The 12731-nt window shown below is 48.6% G+C and overlaps 1 long non-coding RNA gene across 3 annotated transcripts in view; it reads right to left on the bottom strand.

Moving 5' to 3' along the window:
* Positions 1 to 414: 414 nt before the first annotated feature.
* Positions 415 to 12731, bottom strand: part of LOC125173473 (uncharacterized) — an 84605-nt gene continuing 72288 nt past the window's right edge. For all 3 annotated transcript variants that reach the window (XR_007155046.1, XR_007155059.1, XR_007155063.1), the window contains exons 2-3: positions 6614 to 6714; positions 415 to 659 (exon numbers count right to left, since the gene is read on the bottom strand). This is a non-coding gene — a long non-coding RNA (uncharacterized LOC125173473). The remainder of the gene's footprint in view (positions 660 to 6613; positions 6715 to 12731) is intronic.

Here is a 12731-nt window from a genome sequence, read left to right as displayed (position 1 = left end):
ATCACAATTCAGTGACTTGTTTGAAGATTACACAAGGCAAAGCATGTGAAATGCTTAGACCAACACTTTATCTATAGAAAGTGCTCAATGAACAGGAGTTGTTATTTTTGATTCCTGTATCCCTCTTCCCCTAAAGCCTCAGGTTATATATCGAGGAGCCATTACTGAGATGGCCCAAACTCCTAGTTCCTTAAGCAGTAGGGGCCTTGAAAATGAGGCTTCTTGGGGCGCCTGGGTGGCGCAGTCGGTTAAGCGTCCGACTTCAGCCAGGTCACGATCTCGCGGTCCGTGAGTTCGAGCCCCGCGTCAGGCTCTGGGCTGATGGCTCAGAGCCTGGAGCCTGTTTCCGATTCTGTGACTCCCTCTCTCTGCCCCTCCCCCATTCATGCTCTGTCTCTCTCTGTCCCAAAAATAAATAAACGTTGAAAAAAAAGAAGTGATAAGTGCAGACATCCTATCTTAAAAAAAAAAAAAAAAAAAAAAAGAAAATGAGGCTTCTGGAATCACAAGGGTTGGAGTGGTCCTTCCCAGTGGCCATGCCAGTGAATGCTCAACTTGCTTCTGGACCAGGAATGACTTTGACTTCTGCACTCCTTCATTTCCATCTCAGGAGCCTGAGCTTCTGTGAGCAGGCTGATGTCCAGCTAATGCCTAGCATCCTGCAGAAAAGGGGTAAAGGGTCATTTAGAATGGAAAAAGGTTTTATCTCCGCACAGAGGGTCAGATGCCAGGCTAGGGGAGGGGACACCAGAGAATGGATGAGAGGACCACGTGGGTGGGGCTACAATCCCTCTTAAAGGCATCTGTCTTTTGTCCATTGATCCAGCTGATATCTCACTTCCGTGAGTTCTTGGATATGGCTGAGTCAACTGCAGACTGATAACCAAACTCTCAGATCTTCCTCCCTGACCAATATCAACGGCCTTCGGGGGCCAGTCACACTTCTGACCTTTGAGACCAATGAATAAGGCTAATTTGTGACACAGTCTTCTTCCTGTCAGCCTGCTCCACACATCTGTGCCTCACTTGTCCAACAGTGTGAATTGCACAGGTGGGTGTCCCAGGGGTCTCCAAGGTGTGACACAAGCTAAAGGGTGGGCTAAGACTGCAAATGGAAGAACTTCACGTGAAATCTCAGAGAGTGTCCTAGTTGACAGAGTTGGGAGACATAGGGAAAAGGCTACATGCAAACTACAGATTTTGCTTCTCTGCAGACTTCCAATCAAAGAAGATCCCATCCCTAACCTCAACTGCCCTGGAGAGCTTGAGAGTGAATGACTCCATGGGGGTGGGGTGGAGCTGCTCAGGACCCCTAAGATATTAAGGAAAGTGAAGTACTTCTCATGCTGGACCCAGCCAGGGCCCCAAAAACTGTCTTTGTCTTTCTCTTCCTCTTACCCCCTTCCTCCGTATCCTGGAAGACCTATTGCTTTAATGTTCACAGCACCCCCGAGGCCTTGTGGGATGAGGTGGGGCTCCTGCAGAGCCAGACTCTAGAGAGAACCAGTGATTCTGGGTTCTGATGTTAGAAACCAGGTCTGAGGATGACTCAGTCATGTCCTTCCCCAGAATAAATTCACAGATTTGGGCCTGTGTCCTCAGCTCTGCTGGCAACAAAGCCTTTGTTTCCAGCCCAGAGATCCTATCTTCCACACCAGCCACCATGCCCTGGACTCTCCCCTCATTATTTGAACAGAGAAAACTTGGAGGTGCTAGAAGCTAAAGGCCAGGCTTTTCTTCTGGGGCTGTGTAACATGATACAGGTGTCACCCTCCCTGTGCCCATACATCAGTGCCAACACAGGCCCTGTTACTGGACAGGATGAACTCTTGAGGGCCAGTGGCTTTGGGATGACTAAGTAGGGATAATGAAGCCTGAGGGACACATGGAAAAGAAGCAGGAGCTTGGCCTTGGGAAGCTGCCCCCTTCCAAGGTTTCCCTGAGAAAAGTGGTTGCCCAGAAAGCCCCTGGTATGTCACCTTCAGGTCAGGAATGTACCACACCCCTGCTCAGCACTCCCTGCTTCACCCCACCTCTGACTCCTAGATATGTCCAAGAGGACAGATCTGAAAGAGAAAAAGGTTGTTTGTTTTGTTTCTGTTTTTTTTTCCCTTTGATGAAGAACCTAGTAGGCAGGGCATGGGCAATAGCAACACAGATTAGGGGCGCCTGGGTGGCTCAGTTGGTTAAGCGTCTGACTTCGGCTCAGGTCACGGTCTTGCAGTTGGTGAACTCCAGTCCCACGTCTGGCTCCGTGCCAACACAGCTCAAAGCCTGGAGCCTGCTTCAGATTCTGTGTCTCCCTCTCTCTCTGCCCCTCTCCCACTCATGCTCTGTCTCTCTCTCTCTCTCTTTCTCTCAAAAATAAACATTAAAAAAAACTTTTTTAATTAAAAAAAAAATGGCAACACAGATTAATCTTGAAGTCATTGAGAAGAAAATTCAGCCCCCCAAAGATGGCCAAACCAGAGCTGGCTGCTAGGGACTATCAAGAGGCCAGGAATTACACTGTTCCCAAACTGGGACCCACCTGGGCTTGGCCATGGTTCCTAGATGGAGATTTGCCCTACAAACTGACCTCCTAGGGGCAGTTTCCTTCCAGCCCAAGGAGGCTCAGGGACAAGCTAGAAAGGCCTCTTTCTCAAGCCTCTCTCTCTGTCTGCCAAAAAAAGATTGCTTCCAGTTCCCAAAGGGCCTGCCCTGCTCACCCTAAGATTGACAAGTGGACAGACAAAATTTCCAGTGTTCTCAGAGTCCAGGCTAAAGACAGCAGCCCAGAATCCTCTCCTTGGGATGACCCAGCAGCGCCCCCTGCTGTCTGACTTGGCTGAAGCCAGTTCAGGGCTAGAGGAAGGAAGGAGTGTTAAAGCAGATTATACTTGTCCCAACAGAAGGGGCCATGCTTTATGTTGCCTCCCCTATACAATGCCAGAGCCTGAATCAGAGCTAGAATTCCCGAGGGGCCACTGAGGAGAGGAATGAGCAGAGAGTTGTTGACCTGGGGGAAAGACACAATGGGACCCTGTAGGGTCCCCCCCTGCAGTGGCCTAGGCTAGGGCCTCTGGGCACATGCACAGTGCTCTGAGGAAGGTGTCCAGTTTGCAGATGTTTCTGGCTTCAAGAGACAATTCATGTTCTGGAGCAAAATCAGTTGCCTCATCTGAGCCTCAAGAAAGAAAAGGCTGTGCCACACTCAGAGAATCATCTCAGTCAGTGTATGGTTGGACGGGGGGAGGGGGGGGGTCTCTGTCAGCCTTGGGGAAGACAGGAGAGTTCTCCCCAACAACTCCCCCAGGTGCCAGTGTGACACATCCAAATTTACTATTGATTATACAGATCAATAGCTGTTTCCCAAAAGACCTCTGGCTCTATGTCTGTAAGCTCAGGAGAGACTTGAAGATTCTTCAGGTCTCTGTGGAGCTCCAACATTGTATGAGCCTATAGGATTCTACAGCCAATCCCTGGTGGTTGTCTTCTGTCCCAACCACACACTACTCCCTGCTCCCAGTTCTTTTTTTAATCTGATTTAAACCCATCTTGCTGCATCCTAAATAGTGGCAGCCAGGAGACAGGGGCTTCTTCCAACACTCCCCATTTTCAAGATCAGAGATGGAAAGACGGGGGAAAGAGACAGGACTTGGAGAAACTGACGAAAGAGGCAGAAGCAAGCTTAAGGAGTGGAGAGATGACCAAGTAAAACCCAGCAAATATTTGAAAGAAACCAGTGACAGGCTGGCGAGGTGGGGAACAAGCCTCAACATTATGTCCAGTCATTCTCCCTCTAACATTTCATAGCTGCATCTCTGTGCACATGCGAAATGTAGGTATAAGTGTACTCATGTGAACACTCACACACACACTCACTCATGTACTTGCTCACCCTTAGATTGTGAGGAAGGCCTGGCTGGGTGTGGGGTCAGAGGGGGTAGCAGTCCTCTCTTGCCCCCACCTGCATAATTATCTTCCCCTCTTCTCATCCCCCCTGCCTCCCAGCCTCCAAGCCTTACAGCAGTAGGTCTTTGTGCTTTCAAAAGAGCTCCCTGTCTGAATGCCACCTCCAGGAAGTGCTGAGGGGGAGGATGGGAATGGAAGGGAGGAGAGCTAGTTCTCTTCCTTCCAGAGCACCACCCCATCAAACATTCCCCCTCTACCTCCCCTCCTCTCCACCTCTTTCATAACTGCCAACAACAGCTGCAAAAACAGCCCTCCTCACCCTGAGCGGTGGGCTGCAGGGGTTTGTCTACTTCCCAGGGCAGGAGACAGATGGGGGCTGGGGTGGGGGGGTCTGGAGTAGCAGCATTCTCCGCAATGCCAATACTCTCTGCCTCCCTTCCCCCCATAAATTAAAGAACAAAAGGGAAAGAAAGCACTCCCAGTCAATCCCTCAGACACTTTGCACTTTGTGGTCATCTCTGCGGCCCCAAATCCCTACCCAGCCTGCTACAACCCTGCCCTCCCAAGGTAGCCTTTATTCTCCAGACCTTGGAAAGTCACTCTAGGATATCTTGCCCAGAAAGACAGATCTGCTCTTGGAATGCAGGGAGACAGTGATGAATTCACCCACACACTAGCAACCTACTTCCATTAACTCTTATGTCCAAATAATTTCTTTAAATCACCAAGGATGAGGCTGGGGGAGGGGAAGGCAAGTCTGTGACATCAATCTTCAGTGGGGATTCCTCCTTCAAACCCAGCCAGAGCCAGGCAGGAGAAAAACCTAGCACACACACACTCTGGGGCCTCCAGGGCAAAACAATGAAAATGAGACCTCAGCTCCCCACCCTACCCACCCCCCCCCACAAGGCCTTCCCTGACCTAAATTCTTCCCACCCATCCTCTCTACCTTGCATCCTTAGAAAAACAAAACAGATAGGGGCTCACAGTAATCCTTCCTGGAAGTTTCAGGGCTCTGGCTGCTCCTAGGCAGGATGGGGCTGCCTCCTAGGAGCATCCTGAGCCCTCAGGCAGACAAGAGAGCATCTCCTGTGTGACCAGTATCCTGGGGGATCCAAAGGGACAGGGCATGAGAAGGATAACTAAGATCTGTGCTGCAGTTCCCAGTTTATCACTCATTCTCAAATTACCCTACTTAATGCCTTTATTTTACAGAAAAGGAAGTGGAGACCCAGAGGGGTCAATTTGCCAAAACTAGCAGCTAAAAAAGGGACAGATCCGAGTTAAGCACAAGTCTTCCAAGTCTACAGACGGCTTCAGGCAGATTATGTCCTGGTAGAAAAGGGAGCCAGGAAGCAGATGACATTTCAGTTGCTAAGTGTGCCTACCCTACCCTTGGCTCTAGAACACAGGATCATCAGCTCAGACCTACGATTCTAGCCCCTGCCCTGCTTATAATGCCTGCCTTGTGCAAGCCAGCCTCCAGCTGGGAGGTTCATATTTTGGAAATGGGCCAGGTGGGGCCCCAAAGGCAGAGGGTCAGAAAAGAGAAATGCTGGCATTTCTCCAGGTCCCAGGAGCAGGAGAAAGGATGAGAGCTGGGCAGACTGGCCTGGGCAGGCCATGTGGGAAGGCTGGGCTGTGGGAAAAGTGTACGTACAAGTGGCCTGGCAGAAACATGGCTCTGCCCAATTGGTGACTTGAGCACTTGTTCTTTCATCCATTCTCCCCATTGCTTTCCAAACTGCCTGCTTCAGATGTGATTCTTTCCAAATGGGCCCCCCTCCCCTGATGAAGGGACTGGCATGTAGAGGGATGCTGTGGACTGATTCTAACATCATAGTCTTCTTCCAGCAGCAGCAGGCTGGAGAGCTGGCGGCCCAGACCACAACAGGAGCAGCTTGTGATGTTCTGTTCCAGCAGATTGGAGAGGGTTCCCCATGGCTCAGACCTGAGGATGAGGAGCCAGGATGGAAATAGCGAAAAAGAGGAGGCTCCCAAGCTCTTGGCCAACCAGCTAGTTAACTGGTGGCCTGAAATACAGGCGCCTGTATGAGCTCTCCGTGCCTAGAAGGAGGAAAGTCAGCATTATCTATCCCTGTGATTCTGATGGCTATTGGGGCTCAGTGTTGGGGTTCCCATTAAAAATGTTCAGGGGTACCTGGGTGGCTGAGTCTGTTAAGCGTCTGACTGGGTCTCAGGTCATGATCTCATAACTTCTGAGTTCAGGCCTCACATCTGGCTCTGTGCTAACAGCTCAGAGCCTGGAGCCTGCTTCAGATTCTGTGCCATAGTCTCTCTCTGCCCCTCCCCCACTTGCACTCTGTCTCTCTCTCTCTCTCTCTCCCTCTCCCTCTCTCTCTCACAAATAAACATTTTAAAAAAAAAAAAGAAAGAAAAAAAATGTTTAATCTGTTTTAGCCCCTGAAGTTCGGAGAAATGAGGAGAGGGTGAACATGAAGTAGTCAATGACACTTGCTGGCTCCCTTCATGCCTCTTAATAATGGAGACTTATGGGGCAGCTGGGCGGCCCAGTAGGTTGAGTGCCCAACTTCAGCTTAGATCATGATCTCGCGGTTCGTGAGTTTGAGCCCCACATTAGGCTCACTGCTGTCAGCACAGAGCCAGCTTCAGATTCTCCACTCCTCTCTCTCTGCCCCTCCCCCACTTGTGCTCTCTCAAAAATAAATAAAACATAAAAAAAATAACAGAGACCCACCTCCTGTTTCAAGTGCTTCATTGAAGGGGTGTGTGTTGATGGGCCGGGGGTGGTATCTTTGCCTCCTAGCATTTTATGGAGCTGCCAGTAGTTTGAGTTATCTAGTAGGACCAAAAACATCATGAGATGTCAAAGAGGAGCAAGAGAAAAATACTTTGAGAATGGATTCAAGTCATGGCCTCCTGGCTGGGATCTGGTCACCCTTAAATGAAGGTACTCCAAATATTCCCTCTGTAGATCAAAGCCACAGAACCCAAACTCTTCAAGAGTGGCTGTAGAAGAAGCAGCAATATAGAACCACAGAGTCTTAGAGTTAAATGATTCTCAGGGATCCCCTAGATTCTAGGCCAAAGGCCCTCATCACCTGCGCAGTGACAGAACAAAATAAGGGCTTTTGGATTTTGAAGGGGGAAGCGGGTAATGCAGAAGAGAGACTTTCATTCATAGGGGTACTCAATGAATGCTGAATGAAGGCCCCTGGTGCAGGAATATGTTTCCAAAGGAGCCTATTATCCTCGAATTTCGTGAAGACAGAGAAGGCTGGAGTAGGACTGAGGAGTCTTGCTATTCAGCTAACGTTATCAGAGGGCATACTATGGCATGTGTACCAAAATGGAGGCGGGAGGTTGGGTTACTATTACATGGGCTCCCAACATTGGCATGAATCATTCTCAGGACACCTCTGAGTCTATCTGGGCCTTGATCTTTGTCTAGACACTTCCTCTCCAGCTGAAGCTGGGAAGTTGGTGCAGACACTCACAGTGTCACTCTTCAGAGCCCTGCCATTAAGGAGCCTGATTAGCAGAACCCCATGCCGGGCAGCTAATGGGTTGGAGACATTAAGCATAAATGGTTTCCCAGACATTGGCATGAGCCAGAGCCCAGGAAGAAACAAATATTTTAATCTCAAAGAAACAGAAGTGTGGGAGGGGAGTTCCCTCTGCTTACTCCACATCAATTGTTCTCCCAGCCTCCACCTGTAACAGTTTCTGCTATTCTCAGGTCTTGGGATTCCCTGTCTGAGGAGGGTGAATTTATGGCAGGAGGGGAACAGACCTTCACTCACCCCGACACATGGCAATGGAAGAAATTCTCAAAGATTTACAGGGAGGGAGATTCCTGGGTCTGACTTGGCCACAACCCTATTGGTCAGGAAACCCTTGAGTTAATCTTGTGATAACTCAAGGCCAATCTCTCTGTGGCTGGAGAATGGGGGGAAATGACTGGAACAGACAATCAGGGATGAGGCACCTTGAGACCCAAATTAGTTGCTCTAGTCCAGTGGTTCTCCCAACATGGTTGGGACCAGCAACATCAATATCATCTGAGAACTTGCCATAAATGTAAATTTTCAGTCTCTATCCCAGATCTACTGAATGAGTAAACTCTGGATGTGACAAGATTGTGTTAAAAAAATTTTTTTTAAGGTTTTATTTATTTTGAGACAGAGAGAGACAGAGCATGAGCAGGGGAGGGGCAGAGAGAGAGGGAGACACAGAATCCAAAGCAGGCTCCAAGCTCCGAGCTGTCAGCACAGAGCCCTACACGGCTCGAACTCACAAACCGCGAGATCAGGACCTGAGCCAAAGTTGGACACTTAACTGACTGAGCCACCCAGGCACCCCGACAAGATAGTGTTAAAACAACATTGTTTTAATAAGCCCTCCAAGTAGTTGCAATGTGTGTTTAAGTTTGAGAACCACTGATTTTGGCTCTAGTTCAGATGGAAGGGGAATGTCAAGAGAAAGAAAAATTAGGAGAGGATGCAACAAGCAGCCTCATTAAAAGGAAAAAAAAAATTCAATTCCCAGTGTGGAAAGCCAAACCTAGGCCACCTTCCTCTGATCTTCTTGGGCTGTAAATGTCATAGCAATGCCTAAGCGGCCCTGCACGAAGGAGTCTGGGGAAAATAACTAACCCTGATCTTATGCATTTTGCCAAGGGCAGGAAAGGATAATGGACAATCATTTCATGTAATATATCTCCTACTCAACTTCTCTGAGCTACCTTTTCATCCAGCTGGGCCTCCTCAAGACTCTCATCCCTCCCCTCTATCTCCCTACCCTTCTGGTCACCCCATTCATCTCATGTCTCTTTCCTCATCCAATGAATGATAACTGCTTCAAACAGTTTCTTAAGCATATGAGTAGCGAGGCCCTATTCCACAGGGAGTAAGAGGAAAAAGCCCACCATAACCTACAACTATAACCTATAAGGGGGGAACCTTTCTTCATACCCTCTCCTCTTTTCCCATTCAGGTCACACCAGTTCATGGTGCTGCCATAAAAAAAACAGAGGAGCCACTTTTTCCATGACTTTTTATACCATACCTGAATAGGTACCTTTAGACCTTGCGAAGGAAAAAAAAAAAAAAAAAAGGACAAAACTTAGGCTCCTAACCAGTCTGTAAGTTTCCTGAGGGCCAGATCTGGCCTATAGCTTATTCTTTTATATCTACCATACTAGATACCCTAACACACGAGATGCCTAATGAATATTTGATAAATTGAACTGAAGGAAGTGCCCAGAAGTAAGACACTAATGAGTCTCTGCTGCCACACTAGAAATACAAGAGAGATCAAGAAATGGGTCCTCTCTGAAATGATTAGGAAGGAAACCCTGTCCTGCCACCTTTCTGCCCAGGCACTGCTATCTTCATCCATTCACTCATTCAACAAGCACGTATAGCACACCTGCTCTATGTGGACCCTAGATCTCGTGTTCTAGTGGGGAGAAACAAATGTAAAGTAGGTAAACATATAATATTTCAGGTGGTGTCAATTGCCTTGGTAAAAACAAAGTAGTGTGAGGGGGCTATGGGCAGTGGGAATTGGAGTCAAGAAAAGCTGCTGTGAGAGGCAGCATTTGAGCAGATACCTGAAGCGAGTGAAGCAGCTACACTGGCAGCTATCTGGGAGAAGAGTGCTCCAGGCAAAGGGAACAGCAACTGCCAAAGCCCTGAGGTGGGGGCATTTTGCAAGGAGTCAGCCTGGCAGGAGTGGAATGAGCAAGGGGGAGATTGGCAGGAGATGAGATCAGAAAGAAATTGGTGCCTAGGGGCACCTGGGTGGCTCAGTCAGTAAAGCGGTTAAGCGTCCAAATTTGGCTCAGGTCATGATTTTGCAGTCTGAGTTAGAGTCCCGCATCGGGCTCTGTGCTGACAGCTCAGAGCCTGGAGCCTGCTTAGGATTCTGTGTCTCCCTCTCTCTCTGCCCCTCCCCTGCTCGCACTGTCTCTTTCTCTCAAAAATAAACATTAAAAATTAAAAAAAAAAAAAAGAAAGAAGTTGGTGTTCAAATTTCATGGGGCCTTGCAGATAATAATAAGGATTTTAGATTTCATTATGAGAAAAAAAGTCATTAGAAAGTCCTGCACAGAGGAGTGACCTATTCTCATGGTACAGGACTATTTTGGTTGTTTTGAGGACAACCTGCAGGGGGTAGAGCAAAAGCAGGGAAACTACTTAGGAAGCTATGGCAGAGCCTATACATTTTTGCCCCAAATTCATTCTCTTTCCACATTTTAGCTGAGCACAAGGCTTCTCACAAAGAGAACGACATTTCCCAACCCCTCATGCAGCTAAGTGTGGCCATATGACAAAATGCTGGTTGATGGAATGTGAGCAGAGGGATAGGTGCAACTTTTGGGTCATGTTCTTAAAGGAAGAAGGCTGCCCTCCACTTCTTCCCTCTCCCCTCTCCACAGGCTGAAACCTCATGGGCACAATAGTGCCAGGTGGACCAGCTATCTTGTGCCACAAGATAGAAGTCACATGATGAAGATGACAGAGCCTCAAGCCCTGAGAAGCTACGGTCCCTGACAGTGTGGAAGGACTGTATCAACCTGGCTATTATGCACAGGTTCACACTGGAGAAAGAAGAAATCTTCTATCTTGTATAAAACCCTGTGTTTCAGAGACCCTGAAACAGCCTAATCTATACTGAAACCAATTCAGAAGCGATTGCAATTGTCTAAGCAAGTAATGATGGTGGCTCTGATGAGGGTAAGAGTGGTGTATCTAGAGATTAGTGACGGGATTGTGGAGTAATTTAAAGGGCAGAACTTATACCATTTTCTGAGGAATTGGATAAGGGGGCACTAAAGGAAGAGAAGAACCAGGAATGACTTTGAAGTTTGGGGCCTGGTAGAATAGAGTTGCATTTATCACAAGGCAGAAGACTGGGGGACCAGTGAGTCTGAGAGGTCCATGAGTGACATTTACATGGAAATTTCAAGTAGCAGCTGGATATGAGTCTACAGTTCAGGGGAGAAGTAGGGGCTGAAGATAGTCATTTGGGATTCATCAACATACAGCTGGCTTTAATGCCCTGAGATAGATGTAATTACTTAGGGAGTGAGAGTAGATAAGGGAGAGTGCCAGGGTGGAGAGGGGGTGGTGGTGGTGATGACAGTCCCAGGTCATCGTGGAGATGTGGAAGATGCTATGGAGCCAGCACAGGAGACCATGGAGGTAGGAGAACGGAGGTAGGAGAGATGTCATGGAAACCAAATGAAGAGGGTGTTTTAGGAAGGAACGAGCAACCATCCATGTCAAGGTGGCTGCCCGAAAGACTAAGAGATGACCATGACTGTTGAAATTGGCAACAGGGAAGTCATGGGTCACACTGACAAGAAAATTTTCAGAGGAGCACTGAGGACAAGAGAGAGAGGAAGAACGGAAGTGAGACAACTCTGAATTCCTGGCAGGTAGAAATCATCCCAGCAACCTAACTTCCACCCTTCCTATCACAGTTGCAAACATTCTGAAGTACATGAGGACCCCTAGCAACCCTACCCAGCTCTCCCTCCCCACATGTCTGAATGACCCTCCTGTCTCTCATCTCCCAGAGTCCCCAGGTTCTGGAGCCTAGGCCTCCCTCAGCTCTGCCTCTGCCCTGCCGGCTCCCAAGGCTGCTCTCAAGGACTGCCTGGGCAAGCTAGGCAGCCAGGCCTGACTCTCCTGGATCATAATTAGTGCTGCTGCTGAGGATGTTTGGCCCCTGTGGAATAGCAACCTGGGAAATTCTGATACTTCCAATTTTCCCCCTCAGTGCTTTCCCGGATACAATTTCCCAGCCAGAGCCTGTGCTCCAGCCCTGGGCCCTGGCTGCCTGCTCATCAGGGAGAGTTAAGACAGTGCCCTGGATGCCATTCCAGAGGGCTTAATCAGATAGCTGAAGCCATCTCCTGGCCATTATCACAGCATCATCATATTAACACAGGCACCGACTTTGGGGGAGGTAGGGGTGGGGGTTTCTGTGAGGAAGGGGTGGGGGCAGCTCCACAGAGCACACAATGAGTATCGCTAGTGATGTGATCAGAAAACTGATGGCTAGGAGAAAGAAGGCCTCCCAGAAGAGCTCTGGAATTTCCAGCAGAGATTCACTCTTTCCTGGCAAGGAGACTCCCTCCCAGTGCTCCTCTATCTAGAGAGAGAGCCTCAGCAGTTAGAGCTCTGGACACTGCCCCATTGCCCAGCATCCCCAGGCGGGGCCTGCTCAAATCTCCAACCCAGCTCCGCTCTGCCCCAGCAGCCTCAAGAACTGGCCTCTTGCCCTGGGAAGTGCTCAGCTCAAAACAGTCCTATCTCCCAGGTCTGGACACTTTATTTCAGGGCATCAGGCTCTCTAGGGCAGGGAGCTGGGCAGGCGGAGGGGAACATGCCTCAGGGCCTTGGTAGAGAGCTAATGAGTTGCCTTGGATTAAGGGCACTGGGATTAATTGGACCTTGGCTTCTGCTACAGAGGATAAAGACACAAACTAGCATTTATAAGGCCCTGCTACATGGGAGATCAACATAAAGTCTTTATTCTTTCATGTAAAGAACATATAACATAAAACTTGCCATTTTTAAGCATGCAGTTCTGAGGCATTAAGTGCATTCATGTTGTGCAACCATCACCACCATTCCTCTCTAGAACTTTTTGTCTTCTCCAACTGAAATTCTGTGTCCATTAACCACTAAATCCCCTTGATGTAGGGTCTTACATATTTATCTCTGGTAATCCTTATTGTGGAGTAAGAATTATCTCCATTTTTACCCATGAGGACACTGAGGAAAAGTAGTGCTGCTTTTCCCAAGCACAGACAGGCAAGGAGAAGACTTGAATCCCAGTCT

The sequence above is a fragment of the Prionailurus viverrinus genome, chromosome A1 (genome assembly GCF_022837055.1).
Source record: "Prionailurus viverrinus isolate Anna chromosome A1, UM_Priviv_1.0, whole genome shotgun sequence".
In the NCBI taxonomy this organism is placed as follows: Eukaryota; Metazoa; Chordata; class Mammalia; order Carnivora; family Felidae; genus Prionailurus; species Prionailurus viverrinus.
Note: the sequence above shows the minus strand (reverse complement) of the source record. Positions and strands in the feature narration are given on the sequence as shown.